This window comes from Petromyzon marinus, chromosome 2 (genome assembly GCF_048934315.1).
Source record: "Petromyzon marinus isolate PM22_M1 ecotype Great Lakes invasive population chromosome 2, UKy_Petmar_22M1.pri1.0, whole genome shotgun sequence".
Taxonomy (NCBI): domain Eukaryota; kingdom Metazoa; phylum Chordata; class Hyperoartia; order Petromyzontiformes; family Petromyzontidae; genus Petromyzon; species Petromyzon marinus.
In genome coordinates this window covers 21911618-21925355 of record NC_133668.1, presented here as the reverse complement: position 1 = coordinate 21925355, position 13738 = coordinate 21911618, and the positions used below count along the sequence as shown (strand labels likewise).

Here is a 13738-nt window from a genome sequence, read left to right as displayed (position 1 = left end):
CACCTGGTATACAAGGAGGTCGTGGGTTCGATCCCGACCCTGGATGTTCTCTCTCTCTCTGTGGTTGTGTGGATTTTTCTCCGGCTCCTCCGGTTTTTCCCTCCACATTTAGAATGAACGTGCGTTTAGAGCATTTGGCTGCTATAAATGTGCACGTGATAAGCCACTTCCGTTGAGCTATAATTTGTAGCCAGATCGCTTCTGAAAAATAGCTATATAGCTCAGAGGGCCTTGCCTGGTAAAATAGTGTGCAGTTTAAATATTGTTTTAGTTTATGTACAAGCACTGGCTTATCTCCTGTTTAGAGGAGATCGTGTTTAAGTCAGAGAAGGGAGGAATGTTACAGGTTCGTCTCGGGCTCAAACCAACTAGAGGAGTTAACCCGGAGGCCTCACTGTCAAAGTTACTCACAGTTCAAGCAAGCAATGCAACAGCACTAATCTCTATTTGTTACACCAAGTCAGAGGTGAAAGCTCCACATTTCCACTGGCAGAGCGAGTGGGGGGGGGGGGGGCGGGGGGCACGTGCCGCCCCAATGGGGTTTATTAGTAATAAATCGGCATTTTGCAACCCCCACTGCCACTGTGTAGCATATTATGTGCCAGGGACTCTATGAGATGATAGGATAATAGTCTGAGTCCATAATTGGCAATAAGTAACGGCAAAGCAGTTGTGACTCAGAATTGTGCGCAGTTGCGTATACAGTACACGACTTCCCTGAAGGCATTCACCTTCAGCGAGCGCGATGCCGATCACAAACGGTTTGAATTCAACCTTCGATCGATGGCTGTGCCATCGCCGCACACGCGTCCAATAAAAAGCAAGGGACAAATCCTTACTAACAACTCCTATCATTTTTCATTGCTGGAGGAGTTGCTCCCCCTACCTGAAAATCCTGGCTCCGCCATTGCACATTTCTATGGCAGGGAACAGTCTCTCCATAGGCCAACATGATACCCATTGTAGTGACCCCGGATAAATTATAGGTTAATTTGAGCCACGACTGGCATTTGAACATGCGACGAGCTGATTGGAAATTGAGCAAATATACAAGGGGAATACATTTGAGATTTCAGCTATTACAAGTGCAAATAATGGTCCGCTGTTGTGAAATCTGTGATTGGGCCATCTCCATATATATAAAAGGCAAAGTTGTGAATATGTGTGTCTGTTCAAAGTGTTTAGCGTACTTCCCGTAATTCACACAAACTTGAATTTTGCCATGTGGGTACTTTTCCAGACTGTACACCATGCAAAAATTATAAAAAATACTTATTTTTTGGGGGGGGGAGCTCAATAACATTTTTTGCACGGCAAGTGAGCTGTGACGTCAAATCTGTCATGTGACCCGCGCATGTGGAAGCGTAACGCATTGTAGTGTAGCGGTTAGCGCGCTGTGTGTGTGTCTGTCAGTGTGTCTGTGTGTGTGTGTATATCTGTGTGTGTGTGTATCTGTGTGTGTGTGGAAGCGTAACCCATTGTAGTGTAGTGGTTAGCGCAAAGCGCTACGAACCCGGCGACCCGAGTTCGATTCCCGCTCACGGCCACTGCCGGTGATGATTATTTGAAACGGTCCTGGGCCTCCCCTAGGTCGACTCAGCCTCAAACGAGTAAGTGGTGTGGTGTGTCCACATTGTTTAATTCACAGGCGAAGCCGGGTAGTATATACAGTGAGGGAAAAAAGTATTTGATCCCCTGCTGATTTTGAACGTTTGCCCACTGACAAAGAAATGATCAGTCTATAATTTTAATGGTAGGTTTATTTGAACAGTGAGAGGCAGAATAACAACAAAATCCAGAAAAACGCATGTAAAAAATTGTTATAAATTGATTTGCATCTTAATGAGGGATATAAGTATTTGGCCCCTCTGCACAATATGGCTTAGTACTTGGTGGCAAAACCCTTGTTGGCAATCACAGAGGTCAGACGTTTCTTGTAGTTGGCCACCAGGTTTGCACACATCTCAGGAGGGATTTTGTCCCACTCCTCTTTGCAGATCTTCTCCAAGTCATTAAGGTTTCGAGGCTGACGTTTTGCAACTTGAACCTTCAGCTCCCTCCACAGATTTTCTATGGGATTAAGGTCTGGAGACTGGCTAGGCCACTCCAGGACCTTAATGTGCTTCTTCTTGAGCCACTCCTTTGTTGCCTTGGCCGTGTGTTTTGGGTCATTGTCATGCTGGAATACCCATCCACGACCCATTTTCAATGCCGTGGCTGAGGGAAATAGGTTCTCACCCAAGATTTGACGGTAGATGGCCCCGTCCATCGTCCCTTTGATGTGGTGAAGTTGTCGTGTCCCCTTAGCAGAAAAACACCCCCAAAGCATAATGTTTCCACCTTCATGTTTGACGGTGGGGATGGTGTTCTTGGGGTCATAGGCAGCATTCCTCCTCCTCCAAACACGGCGAGTTGAGTTGATAGTTTCATAGTTTTCATAGTTTAATTTATTTGGTATAGCCCTGTGAGCCATTCGGCTCTTGAATCGGGTGCAACCGCAACAAACAAAAAAACAAAAACATGAACAAGAAAACATCTTAAAGTGACTTTGTGCATGTGCAAAGAGAAAATCCGGAAAAAAACATCAAAATATTCCTGAAATAGCACCGCACACCAACGCTGTGTGCAAAGAGCTCTATTTTGGTCTCATCTGACCACAACACTTTCACCCAGTTGTCCTCTGAATCATTCAGATGTTCATTGGCAAACTTCAGACAGGCATGTATATGTGCTTTTTTGAGCAGGGGGACATTGCGGGCACTGCAAGTTTTCAGTCCTTCATGGCGTAGTGTGTTACCAATTGTTTTCTTGGTGACTATGGTCCCAGCTGCCTTGAGATCATTGACAAAATCCTCCCGTGTAGTTCTGGGCTGATTCCTCACCGTTCTCATGATCATTGCAACTCCACGAGGTGAGATCTTGCATGGAGCCCCAGGCCAAGGGAGATTGACAGTTCTTTTGTGTTTCTTCCATTTGCGAATAATCGCACCAACTGTTGTCACCTTCTCACCAAGCTGCTTGGCAATGGTCTTGTAGCCCATTCCAGCCTTGCGTAGGTCTACAATCTTGTCCCTGACATCCATGGAGAGCTCTTTGATCTTGGCCATGGTGGAGAGTTTGGAATCTGATTGATTGCTTCTGTGGACAGGTGTCTTTTATACAGGTAACAAGCTGAGATTAGGAGCACTCTCTTTAAGAGTGTGCTCCTAATTTAAGAGTGTGCTCCTCTTAAAGAGAGTGCTCCTAATCTCAGCTCGTTACCTGTATAAAAGACACCTGGGAACCAGAAATCTTTCTGATTGAGAGGGGGTCAAATACTTAATTCCCTCATTAAAATGCAAATCAATTTATAACATTTTTGACATGCGTTTGTCTGGATTTTTTTGTTGTTATTCTGTCTCTCACTGTTCAAATAAACCTACCATTAAAATTATAGACTGATCATTTCTTTCTCAGTGGGCAAACATACAAAATCAGCAGGGGATCAAATATTTTTTTTCCCTCACTGTATAGTAGATGGTATGTTCTGATAAGCAGGGCTGGAAATGAGAATAATCTACTGGGGGAACTCGTAAATGATTCCCCCCACCTCCCACTAAATCTAGACCGTACACTAGATCTTAGGAGCTTCGCTTCATCTGTGGGCCTCTGTGTGTTTCTGTGGGTATCTGTGTGCATCTGTGGGCCTCTATGCGTGTATATGAGTCTGTGCATTTCTGTGGGTATGTGTGTGTGTATCTGTGGGTCCCTGTGTGCGTCTGCCAGTCTCTGGATATCTGTCCGTGGGTCTCTGTGCTCATCTGTGTACATCTCTGGGTCTTTGTGCATGTCTGTGGATCTCTATGCGTGTCTGTGACTCTATATGCGTGTTTGTGGGTCTCTGAGCATGTCTGTGGGTTTATGTGCATGTTTGTAGGTCTCTCCGTTAGTCTAGGGGTCTATCTGTGAGTCAATAAAATAAAAATATGAATCCTTGGTTCCTTCCGGAACACAGTCGAGTTCAAATTGTTACTTCCATCACAGTGTTCCAGGGCATTCTGGTCCATTTACACCACTGCTGATAAGGCCACACAGCTTTATTGGTCAGTTGCTGGTATTTAGTTATTGCAAAACAGACTCAGTGCTAATACACTTGCCACGATATCCAGCGACTAAAATGTCTGAATCCCCCCCAGACAAAAGAAAAAAAATATTATAATAAAACATAAAGTAGAGCATAATTATAGTGCTTTATTATGTCGTGGCACCCTTGGTGAAAAAGAAAATGTGTGTAAGTGAACCGGATGACAAGAGTCATATGTTCTGGTAGATGCCATTTGGAAAATTACCATCCAGTGGCCTTCTAATTTTAGCATGTGCCTCCATGTTTAATCATCGTAAACAGCAGAACTACCTACTCTATGGCACAGAATGCAAAAAAAAACACAAAGAATGTAATGGATGCCTTGGGATATTCTTGCTTTCGAGATGGTTCCGACAATCGGGTCATGCATCTCCATTTTTTATCTTTACTGCAGTTACCCTAAAATGCCCGTTTAACACGAATTCTAAAAAAAAATCGCTCTTGTATTTTTCATAAGTTTCTTCGGCCCAGGAAAGCCTCAAGTCTCTTTTTATGCAGTGTTGCTTTGGGATTTTAGGGCAATACTTTACTTTTCCACGTGGGAAGAAACCAGAGCACACAGAGAAAACTCCAAAACTAGTGGAGAACACAAGTCAGCCCAAATAGGTCAAAAACCTATTCGATCTACAGAGACTCCTTTACTTATGAACTTTCGACTTACGAACTTTCAGAGATAAGAACAAACCTGTCTGTATTTCCAGTTGCCTGTTCGGACCAAGGGTCGTACATTTCAACCACCTCAGAATAGATAGCGGTGGTGACATCTACATCTGCAGAACATGAAGAGAACCAGTGGCATCTGCATCTCCAGGAGATTATACAACTTTGAAAGCCATTCCCCGTGTTTACTGTACATGCCGTACAACATGTTTGGAATCGTCACGAGTAAAGTTGGACTTAGGAACAAATCGACTTACGTTTTAACATGTAGGCTTTCGCGACCAATATCATCCATAAGAGGTTTTTCGGTTAGACCGCGTAAATGTGTCGTTAAAACCCGCCATCACCCGACACAGCCAACTAGTAAGGGTTGTCGCATAAACAGAACATGCCAATTCGTCACTAGTACAGCACACCGGTGTATTGGAGAGCCAAGCCACAACATTTACAATCTGAGTACGACGTTTCGCCAGTAATTACAACTAGCTTCATCAGGCGACAGCCAGATTTGTGGAGAAGTCCACCTGTTTCGTTGATTATATAGAGGCGTAGATGTGGTGACCACGCTTCTGCGCTCTTGCACAATGTGGGGGGGGGGGGGATTACTGAGGCAACGTATATTATGGATGTGCATTATGCGAGTCCTTTAACTTGTCCTTCCTGTCTATTGTGTGTATTAAAATAGCCCTACCAACGGTAATACGCTGCCCTTTGTAGGCATGCATTTAAATAATGTATTATTTGATTATTCGCTTCCATGCAGCACTAAGACAGTAGCTATCCGAACGGTTAAAGTTATTTTGATTTCTTTCAATTTTGATAGATTCTCTAATGAGTCTTGGCCAGTAGTAGCTAGTTTTGCACAAAACTTCAACATTATCAAAATCAATTGAGTGTCCTTGTTGGCACGCGTGTTCTGCTGCTGCTGACAGTTGCATTTGGGAGAATATAATATTTCTCTGATGTTATTTTAGTCTCGTGCTGATCATTCGTCCTGTTTGCCCAACATAACATTTACCACACGTGCAGTTAATCCTGTACACACCTTCTGTTGATAGCTTCGGTAATACATCTTTTGTACCAGATATGAAATTCTGTATTTTATGTACCGTGCCAAATCTGACTCGGATGTTTTGTTTTTACAAACATCTGGCTAGTTGCTCATAAACTAGCCAGATGTAAATGTTATGTTGGGCAAACAGCAAAACTTTCCTGATAAACATTAAAACTTTCCCAGAGTACATTAAGTCGGTCGTGGAGGTTGGCACTGCATCAGGCACTTTTCTCTGGAGCAGAGTGCTGACTTTGCAATTAACTCAATAAAAGGTGAAAGCTTAAACGTCTCAAGATGAGTCTGCGAAAGTGGGGCGCGTAAAAAAAACATTACAATACCAAACAAAATAAGCCGCAGTAATTCTCTAAATTCATGGTACTGTACATGGATTAAATTGTGTGTAAGAATAAATTATTTACTTTTCGTAAACCGTATGTTTCATGAAGGGAGCGGTGGCATAGTGGCAACCTGAGTTCGACTCCAAGCTATGGCTCACGTGAAACGGCGAGTGAATACTCTGGTTCCTAGCTCCTACCCCTTATTCTTCGTTATATAATTAAGCAACCCCCATGACCAACTTTGTGTTGACAGGCATTCATTCAAGTGGATTAAAAAAGAGCTAGAAAAAAATGCATGTTGCAATGGTTGTACACCACCTTGGGTGGGTTTGACCCAGGCATTCTGTTGAACTTTATTGCAGTACTGTATACTGCACAGTTTTGATATACAGTGGTACCCCAGAGATCGAACTTAATTCGTTGCAGAAGGCCATTCGAACACCGATTTATTCGAACACCGAATTAATTTTCCCCATAAAAATTAATGTAAATGACATTAATTGGTTCCAGACACAAGAAATCTCTCATCATAAAGCATTTTTACACGAAGTTTACAGTAATAACATGCATAAAATCATACAAAAAACAAGAAACACAATAAATGGAAAAAATGAATAAATATATGGAATAAATGAAATAAATGAACATTGAGCTTCACTTTACCTGTAGTAAGGAGAGTTGATGGCTTGAGTGGAAGGTTGTGAGGAGGAGGAGGTGGTGTTATTGTTTGGAAGGGGAGTCCTGTTTGTCTGGGCAAGCGTCATGCACGCTGCTGGCCATACGCGTCTCAGCCGTAGAGGTTCTTTCAAGGCGCGATTGCCGTTCGACCTCCGAATTTCGTTCGGTTTCCGGGGCAAAAAATGTTCGGAAATATCGTTCGAACACCGATTTGTTCGAGTTCTGGTGCGTTCGATCTCCGAGGTTCTACTGTACATGAGTTGACTGAGAAATGTATCTGCTTTTGGTGTGTGGAAAGTATGTACGTATGTTGAACTTCTTTTGTACGTACCCAACTGTGCTAATCGGAGGTGTGGGGGAAAGACAGTAAACTAGGCACAAAAGGCAGTTCTGAAGAAATTAGTTTTTAATATAGATTTAAAAAGCTAAGAGGTGGAAGGCCCAACATCACCCCTGTTGACACCAGAAGCCCTGCCATTCAAGAATAATTGATTTTGAATTATTGTAAAGAATGACGACCCTGAATTGTCAAAATCGATCGAATCTCCAAGGGTCATGAATTGTTCCAGCCCTAGTTGGTAGGTGAAGTTCCATTTTACCCACATCAAAAGTCACCTTCAACTTCCTGACATCAACAATAGATTCAGGACCTCAACACATGACATATGAAACCCATTCAATGAAGCTCAAAAGAGTGATATTTAAGACCATGTTCGTGGACGCAATTAATTACATAAATTAGACGCAAGGCTCTTATTTTACCTTTATCGCCATAATGTATGCACAGAAGTAACAAAGCCATAAGCACCTGGCCATTGGCTTACTTATTTACACGTCTCATAAGAAGCATAACATGGAATTTTGGCCCTCAGGATATGAGTTAAAAACTTTAAACTTGTATAGAAAAGTAACAGCCTTTGGTGGGGGTAACATTTATTTGAAATATACCAAACCCTGACACTTGGCATCCAAGATGAATGGGAACTGTAAGGAGAATGATTGTAACTTATGGTCATGTTGGCATTTCAAGGCTGACCTCGATAGATGTCTTTGACAAATGACACTAAATGTCCTCAATGTAATGGGATCTCTGAAGCTTCGCTTGTATGAGTCTGGGTAGGAATTGGATGGATGCCCACCATGGCCTGGCCTGCAAGGTGTTGTAGGGGTGGGACTACAAGGTGCCAAGGAGGTGACAGTGTTGAGGGTCACCCCCAAATGTGAGGTTTCTCCAGGAACACTCGCTTCCACACACTTTCCAAAGTACTCGTGAATATTATTGGACAAACATCTAAATTCACGCCCCTCCAGAAAAGGTCTTGGGACTTGGGCTTTTCTGGGTGAATAATTTGAATTATTAGTATGATAAAAGCTTATCAGAGCTGAGACTAAATAGTGCAGTGATTGGATAGTGTTCCACTAATGCTATACTGTACTGAATAAGCAGTGGCACAGTGGTAAGAACATGTTTGTGTTATGAACTGGGCGAACTGAGTTCACTTCCTGGCCATGGGTAACATGAGTGTTATCTGCTGTTCCTGCCCACTCCACTCCCCAACCCAACCTCCCGCCCCCCTCTCTCTCACAAACCCACATTGACAGGCATGGTGAGTTTTGCCAAAAGAAAACCACGCTTGGCATGGCATGAAGAAGCATTTATTTAGTAGTAGTAGTAACAAAGCACCAATCATGACACCGGACTATTTTCCTGGATGGTTTTTACAGATTCTCATGGTATTCATCCATAATAGCTTAGCTACTTGTCCACATTGTCCTGGCGATAATCCCAATACAAGAAAACAAAAACCTTTAATCTGGCCACATTCCACCCTGCTGGGTTAGGTCTTTACAGCACTGAAATGTATCACCCCATTTACGTATGTTTCGTGGCAAATAATTTACACGGCAAATAAGTCATCATGGATGCTGCATGGTCGAAGGTAATTTCCAAAACATCTTACTGAGGCCACCGTAGAGAGTGGGAAAGAGCTGTGAGAGTACTGAATGCGTGTTCCAGCAAGTTTCCAATCACGCTACAGTGAGGGAAAAATAATTTGATCCCCTGCTGATTTTGTACGTTTGCCCACTGACAAAGAAATTATCAGTCTACAATTTTAATGGTAGGTTTATTTGAACAGTGAGAGACAGAACAACAAAATCCAGAAAAACGCATGTCAAAAATGTTATAAAATGATTTGCATTTTAATGAGGGAAACAAGTATTTGACCCCTCTGCAAAACATGACTTAGTACTTGGTGGCAAAACCCTTGTTGGCAATCACAGATGTCAAATGTTTCTTGTAGTTGGCCACCAGGTTTGCACACATCTCAGGAGGGATTTTGTCCCACTCCTCTTTGCAGATTTTCTCCAAGTCATTAAGGTTCCGAGGCTGACGTTTGGCAACTTGAACCTTCAGCTCCCTCCACAGATTTTCTATGGGATTAATGTCTGGAGACTGGCTAGGCCACTCCAGGATCTTAATGTGCTTCTTCTTGAGCCACTCCTTTGTTGCCTTGGCCATGTGTTTTGGGTCATTGTCATGCTGGAATACCCATCCACGACCCATTTTCAATGCCCTGGCTGAGGGAAGGAAGTTCTCTCCCAAGATTTGACCGTACATGGCCCCGTCCATCGTCCCTTTGATGCGGTGAAGTTATCCTGTCCCCTTAGCAGAAAAACACCCCAAAGCATAATGTTTCCACCTCCATGTTTGACGGTGGGGATGGTGTTCTTGGGGTCATAGGCAGCATTCATCCTCCTCCAAACACGGTGAGTTGAGTTGATAGTTTAATAGTTTTCATAGTTTCATTTATTTGGTATAGCCCTGTGAGCCATTCGGCTCTTGAATCGGGTGCAACCGCAACAAACAAAAAAACATGAACAAGAAAACATCCTAAAGTGACTTTGTGCATGTGCAAACAGAAACTCCAGGAAAAAAACATCAAAATATTCCTGAAATAGCACCGCACACCAACGCTGTGTGCAAAGAGCTCTATTTTGGTCTCATCTGACCACAACACTTTCACCCAGTTGTCCTCTGAATCATTCAGATGTTCATTGGCAAACTTCAGACAGGCATGTATATGTGCTTTCTTGAGCAGGGGGACCTTGCGGGCACTGCAGGATTTCAGTCCTTCACGACGTAGTGTTACCAATTTTTTCTTGGTGACGATGGTCCCAGCTGCCTTGAGATCATTGACAAGATCCTCCCGTGTAGTTCTGGGCTGATTCTTCACCGTTCTCATGATCATTGCAACTCCACGAGGTGAGATCTTGCATGGAGACCCAGGCCGAGGGAGATTGACAGTTATTTTGTGTTTCTTCCATTTGCGAATAATCGCACCAACTGTTGTCACCTTCTCACCAAGCCGCTTGGCAATGGTCTTGTAGCCCATTCCAGCATTGTGTAGTTCTACAATCTTGTCCCTGACATCCTTGGATAGCTTTTTGGTCTTGGCCATGGTGGAAAGTTTGGAATCTGATTGATTGATTGTTTCTGTGGACAGGTGCCTTTTATACAGTTAACAAGCTGAGATTAGGAGCACTCCCTTTAAGAGTGTGCTCCTAATCTCAGCTTGTTACCTGTATAAAAGACACCTGGGAGTCAGAAATCTTTCTGATTGAGAGGGGGTCAAATACTTATTTCCCTCATTAAAATGCAAATGAATTGATAACATTTTTGACATGCGTTTTCCTGGATTTTTTGTTGTTGTTATTCTGTCTCTCACTGTTCAAATAAACCTACAATTTAAATTATAGACTGATCATTTCTTTGTCAGTGCGCAAACGTACAAAATCAGCAGAGGATCAAATACTTTTTTCCCTCACTGTAGCAATGCGCGGCACATTTCGTTTGACATGAGCTTGATGAGTCTTGCCTACGGGGGTGTCAACATATCCCGGGAAAGTTGTGGCTACAACTGTGGTGGGCAGTTAGGGCAAGAGCCTACTGTACAGTAGTACAAGCATTTTACTTTGAAAATATAATTAAATAGCCTCTTGCCCGTCCAAGGACGGATGTATTGCAGTAAATAAAAAACTTGCAAGCGAAAATCAGACCGCGACGTGATATATTCATTGCATCCATGCGTGTGCAAGTTGTAAGGCCGCGGTGACACAGACTTATTTTATTTAAAGGTTATAATCCCTTGTTCATCATGACGTCCTTTTTACTTCGATGTCTCAACAACAGCGTCACGGAGATCACGTGACGTGAGGGTTCTGCCTTTGTAGTGAGGGTTGTGAGTTGACGCCGAGGAGGGGGGAGGAGGCGCCTCGCCCCCCCCCCCATGTGGAGTGACGTCACCCGCTAATTATTATTAATTAATGGGGGGGGGGGTGTCCATTTGGAAGACGTCACCTCTTCATGATTATTAATGAGGGGGGGGCTGTTCGATGTGGAGAGACACCACTTGTTCATGATTATTGAGGGGGAGGGGTCCATGTGGAGCGACGTCACCCGCTCATGATTATTAATTAGCGGGGCTGGCCGATGTGGAGTGACGTCACGCGCGGGACACACAGACATTCTTGGCTTGTTATAGTAGTAAATGTCCACACGTTCCACTGCACGGTTCACACAGTGCCAGATTATCTTAGTAGCAAAAATCGCTACACATGTAGTAGCTACTACTACATATGTAATTACTACATATGTAGTAGTAGCTACATGTGTAACCACTACATATGTAGTAGTAGCTACTACTACATATGTAGTAGTAGCTACTACTACATATGTAGTACATATGTAGTAGTAGCTACTACTACATATGTAACCACTACATATGTAGCTACTACTACATATGTAGTAAATACAGGCCCCGAACTTTCAAGGGCCCCGCACTAAACGCTTTCAAGCTATCAATTCCGGCTCAGCGATTCTGCACTTGCTCTATTACCATAGTACTATACCGCCTTCAACTTTTACACACGACTGGGTGTTTATAAGGTTAGCGATTTTTTCGTATTATCTGGCTGTATTGCAAATTTAAAAAAATACGATTATTTTACTGTGCAAGTTAAAAAAATGTTTTAATATTTACGTTTTAAAAAAAATAAAAAAAATTTGTAGGGCCACCTTTCATAACATCATGCTACAGGTCACCGCATGACCTTAAATCCGACGCTGCGTTCACACCAATGTCATCATCAGCCTTGGGAGCCGAGAGATGGGTGGCTTCTGGACAAGTTCTTGAACCCAATGCCCCCAAAACTGACGGCTCTCGGCCACTTCGTGTGCATGTCACACGGCAATGTAACACAAAAGGCAACTTACGCTAGCAACATAGCCAGTACGCCTTTTGGCGTCTTCTGGTCCAACACCAGTGGAGACTAGGCTCCAATATCATTATCAGCGCTGTCCTCCAGACAAGTCTCGTCCCTTCACCTGATGAAGGCCGCTTGTGTTGTGGCCGAAACGTCGTGATTTTTTGTTATTTTATTTTTTACCCACGTGACTTTACCCAATAGAACCAAAGAGTATTGATCCTAGCAGTCACGAAAGCTTGAAAATCTAGAATCATTATCAGAGTTGTCTCTTTTTGTTTGCATTTTGACTGCTTGTGTTGTGGCTATTGCAAACATGATCCCTTCTATAAAGGTGTCAGTTTTTTGTGCCAGATAAAAAAGGGTACTAAAAACCTCTATTACTATAACATAGCGAGAGCTCCATTCAAGCGGTGGTGGCTTTTGCTTTGGTGGAGGGAGGGGGGAGGGGGAAAAATAAATAAAATAAAAGTTAGCCGCCTAACTTTGTAAGGCATGACCATACGAGCAAAAATATTCGCCGTAATAATTAACATTAACGTTCCTTATCGCACCGCACACTGAGCGAGCGGGCGGGCGACAGGCGGACTTCAGTCTGAACACCGTCGTGTCTGCCGCGAGTGGACATTGTTGTTGTTATTGTTGTTGTTGTTTACGCTGGTCCGTAATGTTTGACGGCAAAGCAACGACTTAACACACCCAGCTCGTGAACGTAACGAAATATTATTGGGGGGGGTGGTGGTGGGGTGGGTAGGAAAAAAAAGAGTCAAACAAATCAGCTTGTTAAAACGTCCGAGGGTTATAGTAGTAGGACGTGCGCGTTGGGTTATCCACCACCACCACCACCTCTTCATCTCTCTCTCACCTCTTTCTTGGGCGCTCACGAAAGCTGCGACGGGACGCAGGCGCATCCACGGGCTGAAGGGTGCGCGGGAGATACAAAGACGGCCGCGACGAACGGAGTCGCTTGCAACCTCAGTCGCTCAACACAGTGCGAGTACAGTGCGTGAGGGAGGTTTAGCAACAACGGCGGGAAAGTTTAACAACAACTGAGGGGTAAGGTTTAACAACAAGAACGGGAGAAGGTTTAACAACAAGAACGGTGTAAGGTTTAACAAGAACAACAGAGGGGTAAGGTTTAACAAGAAGGTTTAACAAGAACGTCGGCCCGTGGATGAGAATGGGGTGGGGGTGACGTCACGTCGCGTTCCGGGAAGCGGGAGCGGCCACCAACGAGAAACACCGTCACGGGGGAGCCCCTCCCCCTAGCCCACCCCCCTCACCACCACCCTTACAACTTCCCTTACCACCCCCATTACCACCCCCCCCTTTCCACCCCTCCTTACCACCCCCCCTTACCACCCCCCCTTACCACCCCCCCTTACCACCCCCCTTACAACCCCCCCTTACAACCCCCCTTACCACCCCCCCTTACCACCCCCCCCTTATAACCCCCCTTACAACCCCCTTACCACCCCCCTTATAACCCCCCTTACAACCCCCCTTATAACCCCCCCTTACCACCCCCCCTTACCACCCCCCCCTTATAACCCCCCTTACAACCCCCTTACAACCCCCCTTATAACCCCCCCTTACAACCCCCCTTATAACCCCCCCCTT

The 13738-nt window shown here is 44.1% G+C and overlaps 1 protein-coding gene across 1 annotated transcript in view; it reads right to left on the bottom strand.

Annotated features, from left to right (window-relative positions):
• LOC116945023 (signal transducer and activator of transcription 1-alpha/beta-like) overlaps positions 1-13347 on the bottom strand; it is a 35489-nt gene extending 22142 nt beyond the window's left edge. Inside the window, exon 1 of the mRNA XM_032959087.2 lies at positions 12984-13347. The gene's annotated coding sequence lies outside the window, so the exon portion shown is untranslated. The remainder of the gene's footprint in view (positions 1-12983) is intronic.
• Positions 13348-13738: the final 391 nt, after the last annotated feature.